Source organism: Motacilla alba, chromosome 24 (genome assembly GCF_015832195.1).
Source record: "Motacilla alba alba isolate MOTALB_02 chromosome 24, Motacilla_alba_V1.0_pri, whole genome shotgun sequence".
Classification (NCBI taxonomy): Eukaryota; Metazoa; Chordata; class Aves; order Passeriformes; family Motacillidae; genus Motacilla; species Motacilla alba.
Window position 1 is genome coordinate 3,179,576 of NC_052039.1, and position 16,841 is coordinate 3,196,416.

General features: G+C 49.5%; 1 protein-coding gene across 2 annotated transcripts in view; it reads right to left on the reverse strand.

Moving 5' to 3' along the window:
- Nucleotides 1-16,841, reverse strand: part of OPCML (opioid binding protein/cell adhesion molecule like) — a 297,413-nt gene that overhangs the window by 251,494 nt on the left and 29,078 nt on the right. The window lies entirely within an intron of this gene.

The following is a 16,841-nucleotide window of genomic DNA, read 5'->3' on the forward strand; positions in this document are numbered from 1 at the left end:
TGAGGTGCTTTCACACTTCCAGGAACTACCAACCAGGAGTGTTTAAAGGCAAAGTGCAGTGCAGAGAGAGGAAATCTCCTTTAGGCACCCAGGGCTGGGCACCAAACTGTAAATAATCTCACATAAGCATGTTCTTGGCATGGTACTGGTTCCTGATGAGGCAGAGCTCACCTGCAAAGGAGCAAGGCTGCAGCCAGCACACCTCTGCGAGGCCAGGAGGCAGCCTGCCAGCTGACAAACCTGCTCCTTAGCTCCTGCTGGGCAGAGAAACAGTCCTGGGGGCAGAGCCCAAACCATTACATCCCCACCAGGCAGAGAGAAGGGAAGAAATACAGCTGTGTACAGCCTTTCTCCCACTCTAGTGAAAAAAACAACAACCTCTCCGTGCTGGATTCTGGCAAGGCAGTTTTTTCTCTCCCTTCCCCGCTGCTGTTGTGCTGTGGATGGACCCAGTTGGCTCCATCAGCGCTCATCCTCTGCCTCTAGCACCTCACCCAACACCCAGGGCACAGCTGCAAATCTGAGGGTGCTAAAAATGTAGACACATAACACAGAGCTCGATTTAAGCATCGCTAACAAAAGCCACCATGAGGCAAAGCTCATCTGGAGCTGTCCAGACCAGGAGGACTCGCTCTTCTGCTCCCTCAGCACAAAGCCACAAATAGTTCAGGCCCTTGCTCTCCTTTGAGCTTGTGGAAGTGACTAATTGTATTTTGAGAGAGAAGCAAATCATCACTCAGATCATCTGCAGCAACTCCAATAATAGCTGATTTTCCTGCAATGATCTGCCACACAGCTCTCAGGCTGCTGCCTAAGCCTCATTAGGCAGCAAATGCTGTGCAAAGGCTCTGTGAGGTCAGAGTCCAAGGTTGTGCCCTGCCAGACCACGGCTCCCTCCTCCAGCCACAGCAGCATCGCCTAAAACCACGGAATTGCCAGGAAATGGGGCCTGTTTGCAGCCAGAAGGAGAAGCATTACAAACATCTCAGCTGCTCAAATCCAGTGCGCCAAGAGCAAGAGGATAACAGCTCTCCAAAAAGTCCTCCTGGCTGCTCAAGAGGTGACTGATGTGCAGCTTGGGAAATGGAAATGGAGCACTCTGTGGTGGCTGTAAGGTCGTGGCCTCAGTTGTCAGATTGTCCCCTAAGCAGCACAGTTTGGGGGGGGTGCATTGCCAGAACCTCAAGGACTGCAGCCCCTGATCCTTGGTGGTCTTTCCAAGATTTTATCCTCACCCTTGGGGATACTCAGGCACTGCTGACCAGTTTGAGAACCAGGCAGGTGCTTCCTAAGGAAATCAAAGGTTTAGCAGGGATGAATTCAGTCCTGACTCCCGTCCCATTGCTGCCGAGCAGCCCCAAGCCCAGGGATGCTGCTCTAGCCTGAGGCACTTCTCCAAGTGACACCACAGGGAAAAACCTTTGGACATCTCTACCTGGCACCTCAGGGTTTGCAAGGTGTCCTTGTCCTCCCCCTATCCCCTGACCAGACACAGGAGGAACCAGACCTGTTTTTAAGCCTGCATCACTCCCCTGTAGCGAGAGCAGCCCAAGGTTTTTAAACATTCAACACCTCCTGGCCAGCCTGGCCTGCACTACAGAGCTGCTCAGATCAAAAGATCTTCAGCTCAGAAGATTAAAAGGCTCCAGAGATGGATAAGAGGATGCAGAGCTCTTCACCTCGAGGTGTCTGGCCCCATTTCTAGGTCAGGAACAAGCACAAAACCTGTTTCTGCTGCAGCAGAGGAAGCAGCCAGCTTGACTTCAGCTCCTGGCTGTCAGCTGTCTCCTTCCGGGGGACAAACAGGAGCTGGGCTGGCACTACTTCAGCACATAAACACCCTCAGGGACCTGAGATGGGCTGAGGCCACCCTGCTGCGTGGCCATGACGGGGGGCACTGGTGAACAGGGGATATTTTGAAGGGGATGACTTAAGTCCACACCTGGGGCCAGCAGGGATGTCCCTGCATGGTGCAGGAGCACTCTCCTATGGAGGGACACTCCAGTCCTCTTTGTGCACTGTTGGGGAAGATGAAACTGGGAAGCCTTATAAATATGATTGCCTGGCAAAAGATTTTGAGAATATGGAAACTATAAGCGAGATTGAAATGAAAGCAAGCTTTGTGATGCCGAGCCTTGGTTACTGAACAACTGGAAAGCAATGGTACAGCCGGCTGAAGGTAATCCCCTTTTGATGAAACAACACCCTCTGCCTGCAGACAGGTCCAGGGGTCAGAGCAGACCCTGCCAGCTTGGCAGAAGGGGCCCAAAGAGTCGTTTTTAGGGTTTAAAATGTAGCACAGTATGGCAATGTAATGATTCTTATAGGCTGTATGTAAATGCTATAGGATTTGTATCTTGTACTAGATTGGTTAGTGAAAATGAGAATATTCAGCACAGAAGATTTATTGTATTGTAATGGGAACTTCACTCTCTTTTTTCCTCTTCTCTCTCTCTCTTTGGGGCTCCTCTCTGGGGCTGCTCCGAGCTGTGGCTGGCAGCTCCCAGCAGGGCCCCTGCACCCAGGCCCTTTGCAATGAACCACAAGTTCCCAGACCTGGCTTCAGAGATCTCTCGTCTCCATCCTGACCGTCCCACCCCCCGTTGCTCCTACAGTGCACCCTCTGGAAAGAAGCGCGGCACGCTGCATTCACGCCTCGGCTCCCTCCCCGACAGCTCGCGAGCCCGGGATTCTTGCCTGGGCTGGCAATCTGGCACTTTCTGCCGGTGCCGACTGCACGTTCGGGGAGCGGCGTTAAAAATATCCTGCGTGCCCGCACCCTCCCCGTGCCGCCTCCCACGGGCACGCTCGGCTGTGCCCCTTGGCTCAGAGAGCGCTGCAATGCAGGCGGTCGCCTCCCCTCGGGTCTGCAAGGACAGGTGGGCAACAGATGGAAGGAGCTCTTCATCCCTTTCTCCATTTTTAACCCCGCTGCACGCAGCTGGGGAGGTGCTGTTGAGGAAAACGGCGGTGCTTTCAAGAAAGCCGCCCTCAAACTGCGGTTGTGGCGCTCTGGGGTGTGTTTAATTCACAGAATAGGAGAGCAGTACTGTGTCTGTAGGCTGGATCCAACAGCCTGAGCTCGGTGTAGTATGGATGAGAGAGGACTTTTAAGAATTCTAGGGAGGTTCTCATCATCTTGGGGATGAGTCATCTGTTGTCACAAGGATGATATCATAGTTACTATGTCCTGTACCAAATGTTTCTGTTGTACGGTGGTTAAATCATCATCTCAATCCCCTTGAGATTGCCAAGGATGGGACAATTCCCTCAGGAGCTGATTTAAGTCACCTTCAAAATTTAAGGGTAAGAGCCTGGAGAGAGCTCTGTGTTGGTCCCTCTGTTCAGATTTTGCTCAAATGGGAAAATCTTCTCCTAAAACCCCATCAAGCATGACCTCAGGAAGTTCTTGCCTTTTAAAAGGTGGCCAGCCAAGCAAATCCTCCAAGTTTCCCCCACCACCACCAGAGAGGTGCAAAGCAGTGAGCAGTGACTCTTAGGTCCCTCATATCTCCTTAGTGATTATGGAGAAACTTGGGCACCTACCACAGCTGCATTTTTATGGAGCTAACAACAGGTGCCATGAAGTAACTCTCTGTCCCCAAAGAAACCATGTTTGTGAAGAGGCTCTCCAAAGGGTGCATTTATAACCAAGACTTTGACACCTGCCTGAAGTTGCAAGAAGCAATTTATGAGGCAGGGGGGAAAACAGTTTGACTGGGCTCAAGCCTGCTGAGCTGCAGCAGATGGCTCCTGCAAGAGTGGGGAAGGAGGAGAGACATCTCTACGCAGTTACGAAAGGTTGCCTCCTCTTCTTAGTCTGCTCTTCCCCACACTCCTCCTCCCTGAGACAGAGAAGATGCGGGAAATATGCCGGTGAATCCCACACAAGGCGCTACTCAACTGACTTCTCCAAGTTACTTCACTCCCATCCAATTTATCCAAACTTTGCACGCAAACTGTGGCCCTCTGAGAGGGAAACTTGGTTGCCTCATCAGCATTCACATCACGTCAGCCTTGCCTTGCTTCACCTCGGCAAGGGCTCACCATGTTCTTTGAGAGACCTCACGCAGCTCGGCAGCGCGAGGTGAAACCAAGAGCCTCCGAAGCAGCATGGATCAAACCCAACAGAAATATTTGTACCAGGCTCTGTGAAGTGAGACCGCCAAGCTTCTCATGGCTTTAATTATGGCTGGCAACCTTCCACGGTGTTAATAAAACCGGTGGTTCTGTGGCACCTTTCCTCCCACAGGTCCCCCAAGTCACAGCCCTGTGCAGACGTGGTGGGAGCGTGTCAGCCGAGGGTATTGGGATGCAGCCACTTGTGGAGCGTGATGCTCCAGCTTCCAGCTTCCAAGGCATCCAGCAAGGCTGGCCAGGCTCCATCCTGCTCCTGCTTTGCAGGGATACACGGTGGGACCGGCTCGGTGATACCTGGGCTGACGTGCAGCACCAAGCCTGTCTGAGCTGCTCAAAGCAGAAGGCAATGACTGGAGCTGGAAAACGAGCAGCATATTCCCAATCTGATCTCCTGACTTGGGTTCTTTCATGGCTTGTTTCTCATGCCATTTATCTTCCCACTTTCCAGTTTTCCTAAGTGCCTTTTTTCTCTTTTGTAAAGAAAACTCTTCCCCCTCAGACCACTTGCTCTCTGCACTGCCCTGCCTGCTAATGGGAAGTGATCAGTGACGAGGGGGTTCAGTAACCCCCACTTTCCCCTACATTGAAGCTTTTCCCAGTACAATCAAGCTCCAAAATGGGACCACGAGAAAATATAAGCAATGCCCCCTTACATGCCTTATCTCAAGGTCACCTGCAGCCACGTTACATCTTTTACCCAGGCGTCTTCCTGGCAGCCAAAGCCTCATTTAGGCCACAGATCAGCCTTTCCAGGAAGGAAACAATTTCCTCGACAGCAGAGGAACAGAATTATCCATTTGGAAAAACGGCACCTCGTCAAGCTTAACACATACAACAAAGGCTCCATCCTCCACGACTGGTGGAGGCACAGCAGGCGAGATGAGCAAAATCCCACAAAACATCATTTAGAGGTATAAAATATTCACCATAAATTGCAAGGCCACTCGGGACCCGGCATTCAAAGAGCAGAGAAGAAAGCAGAGCCTCAGCAATGACATTTGGCTCCTGAGCTCAACTTTTCTCCCAAAGCCCTGAGGGGAGATGAGAAGCCGGACACAATGCTCTGGCAGCAAAGATTCATCTCCCATCCCAGGCTTTTAATCAGCATCTCCCCCAGTATTTCACCAGGAGTATTAATACCTTTAACCCTGTTTAACTAGGCAGAAGGAGAAATAAAAGATGTTTTAGAGAACAGCTGCCTCTCACACATCCCAATCTGGATTTCCTGCCATTAGGCAACACTTTCAAGAGATAAGGATAAATCAGAATATGAGGAGGCAGAAAACTTCCATGAAGTCCCAAAGGAAAGAATCAAGGAAACATTTTCTTATGGGTGGAGAAGCTGCTGTGTATTTGTGAGGTTGCTTTAACAGGGAAATGAGTTCAGAGTTTGATAGCAGGAATGGAGCCAGGTACCTGCACCCCCTGAGCTGAAGATGACCAACACCCAGTCACCCAGCAGGCCCCTTCCCAGTCTGTATTTGCCTGGCACTGGCACTGGGGAAGGGGGACACCTCATCCATCACTCAGCATAAAAACTCTTCAACTGCTTTCTGACATCTTTCTTCACTATTTTCTTTCTTTCTTTGTCTCCTACCACACGCCCAAATTTCCCTCAGAAGGTGAACACTTCCCATGGAAATTTCACTTTTGATGAAAACCCAAATTTCTGTCAAATACAACCCTGATTCCCCTGAAAAATTTTCCACTAACTCTAGGAAGTAACAATAACACTTAGATCTGAACCACCCCTGGCTTGGTTTTGTTGTTTGCAAACGCTGCTGGAGGCTTTGCCCACCTGTAGTTATTATTTCATTGCTTTGTTCCTGGCTGTCAAACTTCATCTCTTTTTTTTTTTTAACCTTAACACCATATGCTTCCTAATGAAAAACGTCTCCATATTCACACCTGAAATTAGAGTCTTGTGTCAGCGCTCTTTCACAGAGCCCTTATGGAATTTCACTCCAAGGCTTGAGGAAAATGAAAAGGTGAGAGAAAAGCCTTAAAGAAGAGAGAGAGGACCCTGTTTTTACTCATCTCCCCATGACTGTGCAGCAGAAGACACCTTTCACTGGAGGTCTGGGCTTAGCTTTATGGAAAATTCAGATTTCAAAAGGGGGAGAAGAAAAGGGTTGGGGCATCACTCACCACAGCCGTGAGAACCACCCAGGCTTTTCCCTCGGAATGGAGGGTGGGAAGGTCAGCAAGGCTGCCTGCTCCAAGCTGAGGAACAATTTAGCTGTAAAAAGGTGCCCAAGAGCCTCTCCATCTTCCCTATTTTTGGAGGTGACCTTGCTGTTTGATAAGATTCCCTGATTACATTTGATTTACTGATTCCCCTTGTCCTTCTAGAGGGTTCAAAAGCACCCCGCAGCCTTAGCAGGTAAATCCAGGTAAAGCTCCTGCAGTGGGAATGGTGTCCCCACAGGCAGCTCTCCCTGGGGTACCACACTCACAGCATACCAAAAAGCCCTGAAAGCTTCCCTGAGCAACACCCAGGTGCAGGGAGGGCAACACCACGGCTCGACAGCTCAACCCACGCTGCAGCACGCGACGTCCTCAACACCACCGCGGATTCACGCCAAGGACAGGAAGTTTCAGAAGTTTCCAAGGAAACCTGACATGCTTTTGCAGGAGAACTTGAAAAAGCAGACAGCGCACTGCTTGCAGTCAGGGCTCAAAGAGCCTGCACGGCTGGAAAATTGCTGTTTATTTTATTTCTCATCTGCAGCCCCGGACAGCTGAGCAGGATGTGGCGGGGGAGATGCTGCGGATGCTCTGGATCCCAGCTCGGCACCTCGTGGCACGGGGTCAGAAACATGCTCGCCATCAAGCTGTGCTTGGCCTAGAGTCATCTCCACGGCCCCTGCTCCTGCCAGGCCAGGCTGTCAGCAAGGCTTTCGCTTTACTCCCAGCAACCACTTAATGAGTCAGCACATGGCGAGTTTAATTACACTGTGCTCCGCATGTTTGTCATTCCTGAATCCCAGAAAACTCAGCCGAGCTGGAAGGGGCTGGCATGACCTGCAGGCACCCAGAGCTCCAGAAGGTGCACCCAGCTCAAGCACCCGAATTGTTTTCAGCACCTCAGTGTGGCCCCAAAAATACTTTGCAAAGGAAGGCCCAGCGTTCCCCTGTTCTGTGCCAACAGCAGGGCCAGTTACTGCACCTGCTCTTCCCTGATGGGAAGATGTAATCCCGAGAATTAACAGAAAACACCATGAGGATAATTAGGTTGCATCCTCCCAGTCCTCAAAGCCAGCAGGCAGTGTTGAGAAAGCGATGCTGGGAAGGAAGAAAAGCAGCCTGACAGCAGAGCTCCTGGATGCAAGACAGAAAAGTGAACTGCTGCAGAGGAATTTCTGGGGGTATTTAAGTCCTGGGTGAGGTGCTGCAAGAAATGTTTCTGTTTTGACGAGGAGGATGTGCAAGGTAGGGAGCTATTATGGTTTTCTCACATGGGTTTCAAAGCCTCAAGCAGAGGTCAGCGAGCAGCGATTGGAGCGATTCCCGCAGCCCCCGCGGGGCACGGGCACCCTTCGCTTCCCACCACCACACTTCCACCAACAGCCCACGAGGACTTCTGGCAAAAACTGCCACTGTGCTGTCAAGGATAGAGAAAGAACAGGTTGAAAATGCATTTTGTTTATGTGTGGGCAGCTAGACTAGGGAAAACATTTATTTAAGGCGTTGGGAGGGGTTTTGAGCCCCGTTTCCCCTCCTCTATCCACTTTGCAGTGACCAGGAGTTTTCCTTCCCAGCTTATCCCTTGACAAAAAGTCAAATTGACTTTCTGCTTCCCCCGTCAACACCTAAAACTTTGAGACCTGGGTGCAGACCAAAGCAAAAGACCAGGGCCCCCTCAATTTTAGGTGCAGGGCTCTCCAGCCCTGCTGCGGCTGCGCCAGGCCAAGCTGTTCTAGAGGCAAACAGGAAGAAAGGATAGAGCAAGAAAAAGGAAAAAAAAAATGAAAAACCCAGCAGAAAGACTGAAAATTGGATCCATTTATTTTACTTCAACCTTCCCCAATAGCTGCTGGTTATTTACCATTATCTCTCCTTGCAGTGTCGGTGTTGAGCTGAACTCCCCTCCTTAGGCTGCTGACAGTCCATGATTACCAAGGAGCACAGCAATTCCTGCAAACCTGCCCGAGGAAGACCCTCTGTGCCAGAAACAACCAGCCCCCCTTGAGGGGGAATGGGGGGAAGGGGGACAAGAGAGCCACAGAACCTGCTGAGATCAGGCCAGGCACACAGAGATGAATTTTTCTCCCAGAGACCCAGCAAGGATCCCCTGAGATGCTGCTGCTCCCACCTTGCACCCATGAATACAAATTTGGAGGTGCCATGCATAAATTTTCCCCCTCAGCAGGATCCTTGCCAAGGCAGAGCCGTCTCTCTCCTGCACACCATGGGGATGAGGACAGTGTCCAGGTAAAGGACAGTGCCTTTGTCACCCTTCTGTGCTCTATTTACCCGAGACACAAGTTGTTTGGCCTGCATGGGAGGGGGTACACACAGCATCTTGTGTTTTATAAGAATATTTTGTCCCAGCTTGTACCTCCACGTGTGGATGAGCGCTGGAAATGACCCACTGCACAATTCATCTGAGATTTCCTAGTCAGCTTTCAGCAGCAGGACAAGGAGCTTCACTACCCACCCCAAGTTCCCAGGGTCACACAGAATGTTTCCCAAGCCATTCCCAAAGAAACACCCCTACGGCTGAGATGAAAAGAGAGGGAGCTTAGATGGTGCAGAAATGAGCCCATCACTTCCCCCTGTCTGTGCCAGAGGCAGGGGATGCTGCTCAGCACAAATAACTCAGGCTGAGAGTGACCCCTGCCCCCAAAGCTGAAACACAGGCACAGGGAAATCAAGTCTGACCAGATGAGGTCAGGGGAGCTGAGACAAGGGGCTGCTGCTGGGTCTGCCTCGGCTTGGTCTTGTTTTTCAAGCAATCCCTGGCGTCTGCCTCAAAGTCAACAAAACGCTCCTAAAGCCAGGCTTTTCCCTTGGTGAGCAGCCAGCTGGGGATGTCCTAGACCTTAAAATATACATCCTGCACCCCTTCACCCCTGCAACCCCCCAGAGCCCCCTGTCCTGCATCCTTAGAGGGTGCATTGGCTCCAGCATCCTCCCATCTGTCTTAGGCAGGTCAATGCTCTGTCACCCTTCAACCCATCCCCACCAAACAGAGGGCTCTGGAGGGAGCTGCGGGTGTCTTCCTAGATTTATGGCCTCTTTATTTATTTGTATCGATTTTTAAAAATGCTTTTGAAAGGAATAAAAAAAAAAAAAAAGGCACAATGACTCTGCTGATCCCTGGAGGCCTGGCAGTGATTAGAGCTTAATGCATCCGTGGTTGCTCCCTGCACCTGGGGACCCCCCAGCACTGTGCAGACAAAAACACCCTTGTCCAGCTGTTGGGAGGGGAGAGGCCAGCATGGGACACTGCCCATCCCATGGATATCAAGGTGTTGCCAACAGTGGGTCCTGCAGCAGCTCCCAGCTTTCCTTGTGGCTCCTGAAAGCCCCTCAGAAACGTCTCCCTTCAGTGCAGAGCTCACAGGTTATGGCAGCCCTGCTGTGGCTCAGAGTAAGTCGTTGCAATGATTAATTACCCTCCCTTCAAAAGTCGGACACTGCTTCTACTGTAAATGAGTCCAGCTTCACCTTCCAGCACTGGATCCTGACACACTCTTTGCTGCTAGATTAAAAACCTGTCCATTTTCAGCAGCTTCTCCCCCACAGAGAAATATGTAGACCACAATGAAATCACCTCTTAACCTCCCTTTGATAAACTAACCAGGCAGGGATGCTTCCCTCACACTCCAAAGAGAGCCTTACATGCCTTAATTTACCCACATGTTTTGTTTTCAACTTTCTGTGTTGGCTTTTTTCCCATCTTCTTTTGAAAAATGCTCCCTTGGAGCTGCACAGAGCTCTGTTAAAAAGGTCCTGCTCGTACATGTAATGCCTCCTCCAAACACTGGTTATTCCTCACGAGTTCCCAGAGACATTTCTTGCCCAAAGGAGTTCATATTTACATTGAAGGAGTGACATAAACTGAGAGGAAATAAGGATTATCATCTCTGTTGTCTAGATGAAGGAATCAAAGCATGGAGATGAAGAGATTTCCCTCCAGCCACGGGGAGTTGAGGAGCTGCCTGTGCTCACCAATGCCAATAATTATTTAGCAATCAGTGTCAACAGACAGCAGGAGGAACAGATTCTGGTTCAGATCCTGGACCTTGCTGCTCTGATGGTACTCCAAGAACCTCTCTGACCTTCACTGCCCTGACAGCAGGATTTCAGCACAGAGGAACACAAGCTCCTCGGGGTCAGAGGCTGCTCAGAGAGTTTTCCACCACCAAGAAGAAAGGAAGAAAAAGCCCTGTTTGAGCACTCAGACCAAAGGAAAAGCCAGATTTCCCGTGGGATCCAGAGCCAGTTGTCCCAACAGCTCTGTCAGCTGGAAATTCAAACCAAGGTCCAAGATCCAGCTCAACCCTCACTCCAATTGGGCTCTCTGCAAATTCTTGCCTGTGCCCTGTCTGACTGAAGACAGGGGCATCTTTGTATATCCAAAGCCTGTGAAAAGCAGCTTGGGACTCTTCCTGCACTCTGCAAAACAAGGACAGTCCTGTCTCCTCCCCAGCTTTTCATAACTCCATGACTTGGGATGGAAAGGTTCTCCCAGACTCCCCTGCCTCCAGGAGAACCACCACGTTATGGTTTGTCACCTTCCTGGTGACAGGGAAGTTAAAAAAGGAATTTGTTAAATTTTTGTTTATTCCCACCCAACATCTGGCTTTTCCCAAAGCTTCCAGTGGCCAAACATGAGGGAGTGGTGTGACAGCCAGCGGGGGTGGCAGCCTGCTCCAGCTGGGTGCTGAACGAGCAGTGCTAATTCCACTCCTGTCAGGATACTTCCGATAAATTCAGAGATAAACACAGCCATCATAAGCAGATTTTTTCATGCTGCCAAGTACTCATGGCCAACGTGGTTCTCCTCACTTCTTCTGACACAGTCCCACTTCATTCCCCTAAGCCACCAATTGGACAGTCAGAGGAGACAAAGAGAAATCCCAAGATGCAGCATCCCTCTGCTCACCCCTCTCGGGGAAGCTGACACAAACCCATCCCACTTGCCAAACAGTCAGAAAGAAAACAGCCCAGCACAGCACATCAAAACTGCACTTTAATTAACTTGGGATTGTTTTCCCTCTCCCCCTCTTGCCTTTTTTTATTCCTTTTCTTCTCTGTCTCCTGGCATCAAGAGCCAAATTGAGATGCAGGTGAATTCATTTTCATAAACTATCAGTTTCCATCAAATCTATCTAATCCATCTCTCTCTACAAAATCCCTTAAGCAGAAGATCTCGCTCCCACTCTGCCTTCCCCAGCTGTGTAAGCCTCGCAGAGCCGGCAGAAATACCAAGCGTGGGTGGCACTACAAGTTCCCAGCTCTCTCTAGATGTGAATATCACTGAGCTTACACGTCCTCGCCGTTCCCTCTAAAACATATGGCTTTAATGTAGCACCAGTCACTTCCCATCAAGATCAAAGTTTAAATATATCTGCGGACCAGGACGGGCAAAGCAGGTGCTGCTTGTGGGTGCAGAGCGAGGGGCTGAGCTGGGATGGAGATGGGATGAGCCACAGCTGGAGCACAGCTGCAGGGAGAAACTAGGGATGGATAGAGAGACTGGAGATTGGGAAGGGGGATGAGCCAGGAACACACATCCCTCAGTCCCTATCCCTCCATAGATATGGCGCCACACCCCAAAATTCCTTCATCCAGCTGGAACATCCAGAGCAGCTGATGCAGACAACATTCCCCAGCTCTGAAACAACTAAAAACTCACAATCCACAGCGTGAGCAGGGCAGAAAGTCAGCTAGCCCTGCCTTGAATGTCACACTGGCTTTTCCACAGACTCCACTTTGAACCTCTACCTCCCAGGGACTCAGCCTGCCAGGCAAAGCCATGGCAGTGAACAGGATTAGGGCTGGGGAGGCAGGAGAGGAGGCAGGAGGAGATATTGCATTTCTTTCAGCATCGCCCAAAAGTGTTTATCAGGACCACACACAAAGGTATTGGCCACAGATTGAATGTGTCTCATGGAAGCGTTTCCCAAAGCCACCGGGAGCTGGAGGGCTCATCAGAGAATCTTAATTGGTTTCTCTTAAAAAACTCCAAATGCATAAATTAAAGCAATATAATAAACTCTTGCCTGTTTTTCATTATTAATAATATGAACACAGCAAGACAACACTGCAAAGAAACTTTCTCCAAATTCTCTCTCCTAAGATGGAGCAGCCAGGAGGGTGGAAAGGCTCTGGCACCCCAGGGCAAAGAGGGACCTGGAGAAAGGAGAGGATCCTAACTGCTGGGATAATATCCTGGGGGATAAGACTGGGGCTGCTACAACCTCCTTTTTTGGGGGATTTATGTCTTGCTCCTGCCAGCCAGGTCTCTTTATGATCATCTTTCATCTCCCTCTCTCCTTTTATTTTCTCTCCAGTGCCGGCACTTGCTCTCAACAGCTCGGTTTTTCTCCACGTTGTGGATGGCTCTGCCCTTTCATCCCGGCCTCCAGAGGCTCCAGCAAAGCTCAAAGTCTTGCCCTGGCCCAGGCAAAGCAAACATCAAAGCAAGGAGCTGATGCTCAGGCGGGGGCTCTGATGCCTATCAGCCTGGCGCCTCCCAGGCTGTCCCAAGGCCATGCCAGCTCCAGGGGGTGATGAATCTTGGTGGGATTGACCAGATGGAAGGCAGGCAGTGGACCTCCATGACCTGGCATTCACCTGAGAGCCAAAGCTACAACAGCAAGTCCACTTTCCCTAATTCTGGCTAAGTTTTTTCCTGATATTTGTTTCAGCCCAACAATCACAGAATCCCAGATGGAGTGGGTTGGAAGGGAGCTTAAAGACCATTTAGTTCCACCCCCTGCCATGGGCAGGGACACCTTCCACGAAACCAGAGCCCCATTCAGCCTGTCCTTGAAAGCACCAGACTTTATCTTAGTAAAGCCTCCAGTGAATTAATCTCCTTTTGAAGTGCTCAATGATTCCATTTCCCAAATTACGAGGCCAGAATCCGGTGGGTGAGCTGAGAAAAGGAGCCAGTCCCTTGCACGTACAGCCACATTTAAAAAAGGAAATACAAACCAAAACAGACCTTGCTCCTGTTGTTCTTTCTCTCTATTCCTCCCCAAAAGTGGGTTATTTATATTTTAATTAAAGTGAGCGCAATGTAACTCCGTGAGTTTGGCCGCTGAGTGTTGTCTCAGCTCGGGCTGGAAGATAAACAGGCTCAAATACTCTCAGTGTGGCCCTTTTCTGGGAAGCACAGGGATCACGCTCACAATTCATCTTAAACCATCGCAAGATGATGCCCATTAGAGGGGAGAGAAGGGGTGTTAATGAGATGAAGTGTGAGAATGGGGGGAAAATGAATAAAAGCAACAGCATGAATAGCACATGAGAGGCAAATGAAATAATTACTCCATTCACCATTGTTACAACAACACAATAAATTTAATGTAATTTCTAAAGGCCAACCAGTTTTCTTTCTTACTTTCTGCTTCTTTTTTCTGCCTCCCCCCCTTTTTTTAAGTTCCTTTTTACAGTTTCAGAATTATGCTTTAATTAGCATAACATTTAAATTAGCGAATGGAATCTTAATTAGCTGAGGAAATAGACTTTTGTTGGAGTGGTTGCTAAAACAAATAAATCCTCTTCCTCTTTCAAGAGCCATTTGCTTATGGCACATTTAATAGCCTAGTGTACCATAAACAATTTGAGACAAGGATAAGTAATTAAATTAGAAAACATGCCGACAGAAGTAGCCCAGCCTGGCCTTCTGGAGCTACAAGGAGATAATGCAAACCTCCCTTCAGGAGGGAAAAGTGGCCATGCTGGGATGTTCAGTTTTTGTTTGCAGAATTCCAGTTGCCCAATGTTTTGGGTTGAATATTGGAGCCTCGGGGGTGGTTGAGCCCTGACTGAAGGAGGGCTCCCATGGGAATGCAAGGAAAGGGTTCAGCCAGAAAGACAGACCCATAAAGGGTGTTTTGTCTTGAAGAAGGGAAAGTCCACAGTGGTGAAGCTCTGGGATGAGTGGGAGAGGAGCCACAGGTTGAAATGAGAATTTCCAAGAGAATTTCCATCCAGAAATCTTTCAGCTGCTGCATTTGAGGTTTATCCGCCACAACATGAGACCCAGGTCCGGGACCATCTTCTGGGTGTGATCTAACTTTGCTCCCTCTCTTCTGGGTAGGAAATATCTCCCCCAGCTTTAGCCTCAGCCTGGTTGGGCAGGGACCAGCATATGGACAAGGTGCTCCGTCCACCTGTCCTGAAATTCTATTCCATGAAAAATGCCCTCAGCAGGCAGCTCTTCTCTCTCCCTGTGCCAAGAGAGGGTCAAGTCAGGCAGCTCAGGCTGCAACATCCGTGTTCTGTCTCCCTCAAGTTATCACATGTGATAAATTTCTCCCATCCCTAAAAAAGCAGGATCCTTTTGTTAATATTTAGCCACGAGGCTTGTGGATGTAACATGAAAAACAGCTTCACCCAACATTCCCACACAAACCCTTTGGAGGACACATTTCCAGGTCCTTATCTGCACAGGCAAAGGGCACAGCAGGTACTTAAAAACCTGGATAGTCCCAGGATGCAACAAAAATAAGTCTTAAGCCTCCTGCACTCTCAGCTTTTAAGGATGAGCAGGGATATTGCCAGCCAAGAGAGGTGGGAAACAGCAAGACCCAGGGGAGGATGTATGGTGGATATTTCTGTGCCTTGCAGAGGATTGTGACAACCATCATCACATCCAAAGCATCTTCCAGCTGATGAGCAAATCCTTGGGTGGCCCTGGGAGGCCTCTCCCTGCTGTCCCTCCTCTCCAGCACTACCCTGGCAGCTGAAGACAGAGTGCTTCCAGCAGCAGGGCTGCTCTATCCCGCTCCGGCCAGGCAACTGCAGAGAGCAATAAAAGTTTAATGGCTCCCAGTGGGTCGATTCCAAAAGAATGAAAACGCTATAAATCCAGCATAGTGCTTATGTGGAGCTTAAAAACAAACTGCTCCAATCACACTTAGCGAAGTCGTCCAGTCTTCACAGAAGACAGGGATGAAAAGGAAAGATTTAACCTTAGCCATGCCTTGGGCAGAATTCAGGTTGGGCAGAAAAACAGTTTGGCCTCAGTGGGAAGATTTTCCTGGCTTTGTTTTTATTTAGTGTGATGTAAATCCTTGTGTGTGCATCCCTGCCACGAGGGCTCACGCTCCCAGGCATCAGCAGGGCTCGAGGTACAAATGGAAAATTGCCAGGATCAGGCAAAAGCCAGCTCCTTGCTTTCCAGACCAAGCCATGCTGAGAAGGCCCTATGAAAAGCCTTGCTCCATGATGTTTCCCCATGCAAAACTATTCCATCCCCACTGCCTCATTCCTCCTCTCCGTGCATTGTAACAGCCAAGAATTTTCAGTAACAGCCCCTCTCAAGGAAAAGGCTCCATCCCAGGTCTAATTCCTGGCCACCACTCTCTTTCCATCTTATCTCCCTCTGTTCTCTGCTTCACCACACAGCTGTGGGCTCTGGAGCTTCTTGGGAGGAGAGGAAAAGCAGAACTCCCTGTGTGTACTCCCCTCTCTCATGGCAGAAATGCCTTCCCAAGGAGGCCAAGGTGCAGCACAGCCCTATCCATCTTGTGTCCACCTGCTCCATGGTGCTGCTGAAGCCAGGGGTGGGGATGGCTTCAAGGAACAATTAACCTCTGCTCTCTGCTGGGGAAAAGCCCTTCAGCAAAGAGGAGCCAAATCCTGGCTTTTTCCACCTGTGTTCTTCTTTTCCAGCAGCAGTGGTAGTGCCATCCTCTGGGTTCTTGTATTTCTCACCCCTCACAAGCTGCTCTGCCTTCAGCAAAAAGAGCTGTTAGGTCTCAGGGAGGCTGAGAAGAGCAGCATTTCACAAGAACAGTGACACTCATCTTCTCCTGACCTCAATGGCTGGGAAAACCCACACCCCAAGCAACAAAACCATGCCAAACCAATTGAAAGTTATCCAGGGAAGTCAGATTCTTTCCCCTTTGAAAATAGGTCATCACCTAATCCTCATTTCCTATTTCTTACACATCCATTATCAGCTTTCATGGCAGAGTCATAGAATTGTTTAGGTTGAGAAAGATCTCTGAGATCATCCAGCCCAACCTTTGAGACGAGCCAAACCACCCCACACAATCAAATCCCAGGAGATAGCTTGCTCTGTCTCCAGTGGAATGTTGTAACTCAAGTGATCTTTGTTTCTAATTCCTGTAAGGACATCTTAAATATAAAGAGGAAAAGAGGATGTTTTGGTGCTGCTGGGATAAGGACACCCCACCTAAGGACAGGGTCCCCTCCAGCATCTCCCATCCACAGCTTCTCTGTGGGACCCCTAGCACCCGCAGACCAGTAAATCCTCATTTTTAATATAAAACCCTGTTTAATATTAATTAATTAATATTAACATTAATTTTTAGTATAAAACCCTGTTTAATATTTGACCCATCTCTTCTAAAGCCCAGAAAGCTGCTGAAGCACCACAGCTGGAGCATTGCTCCACATAAACATCCCTCTGCCAGGAGACAGAGGCACCGAGTCTCATTACTAAAATTGCATCTACATTGCAGTCACAGAAGCTGAGCTGGCTTCAAACA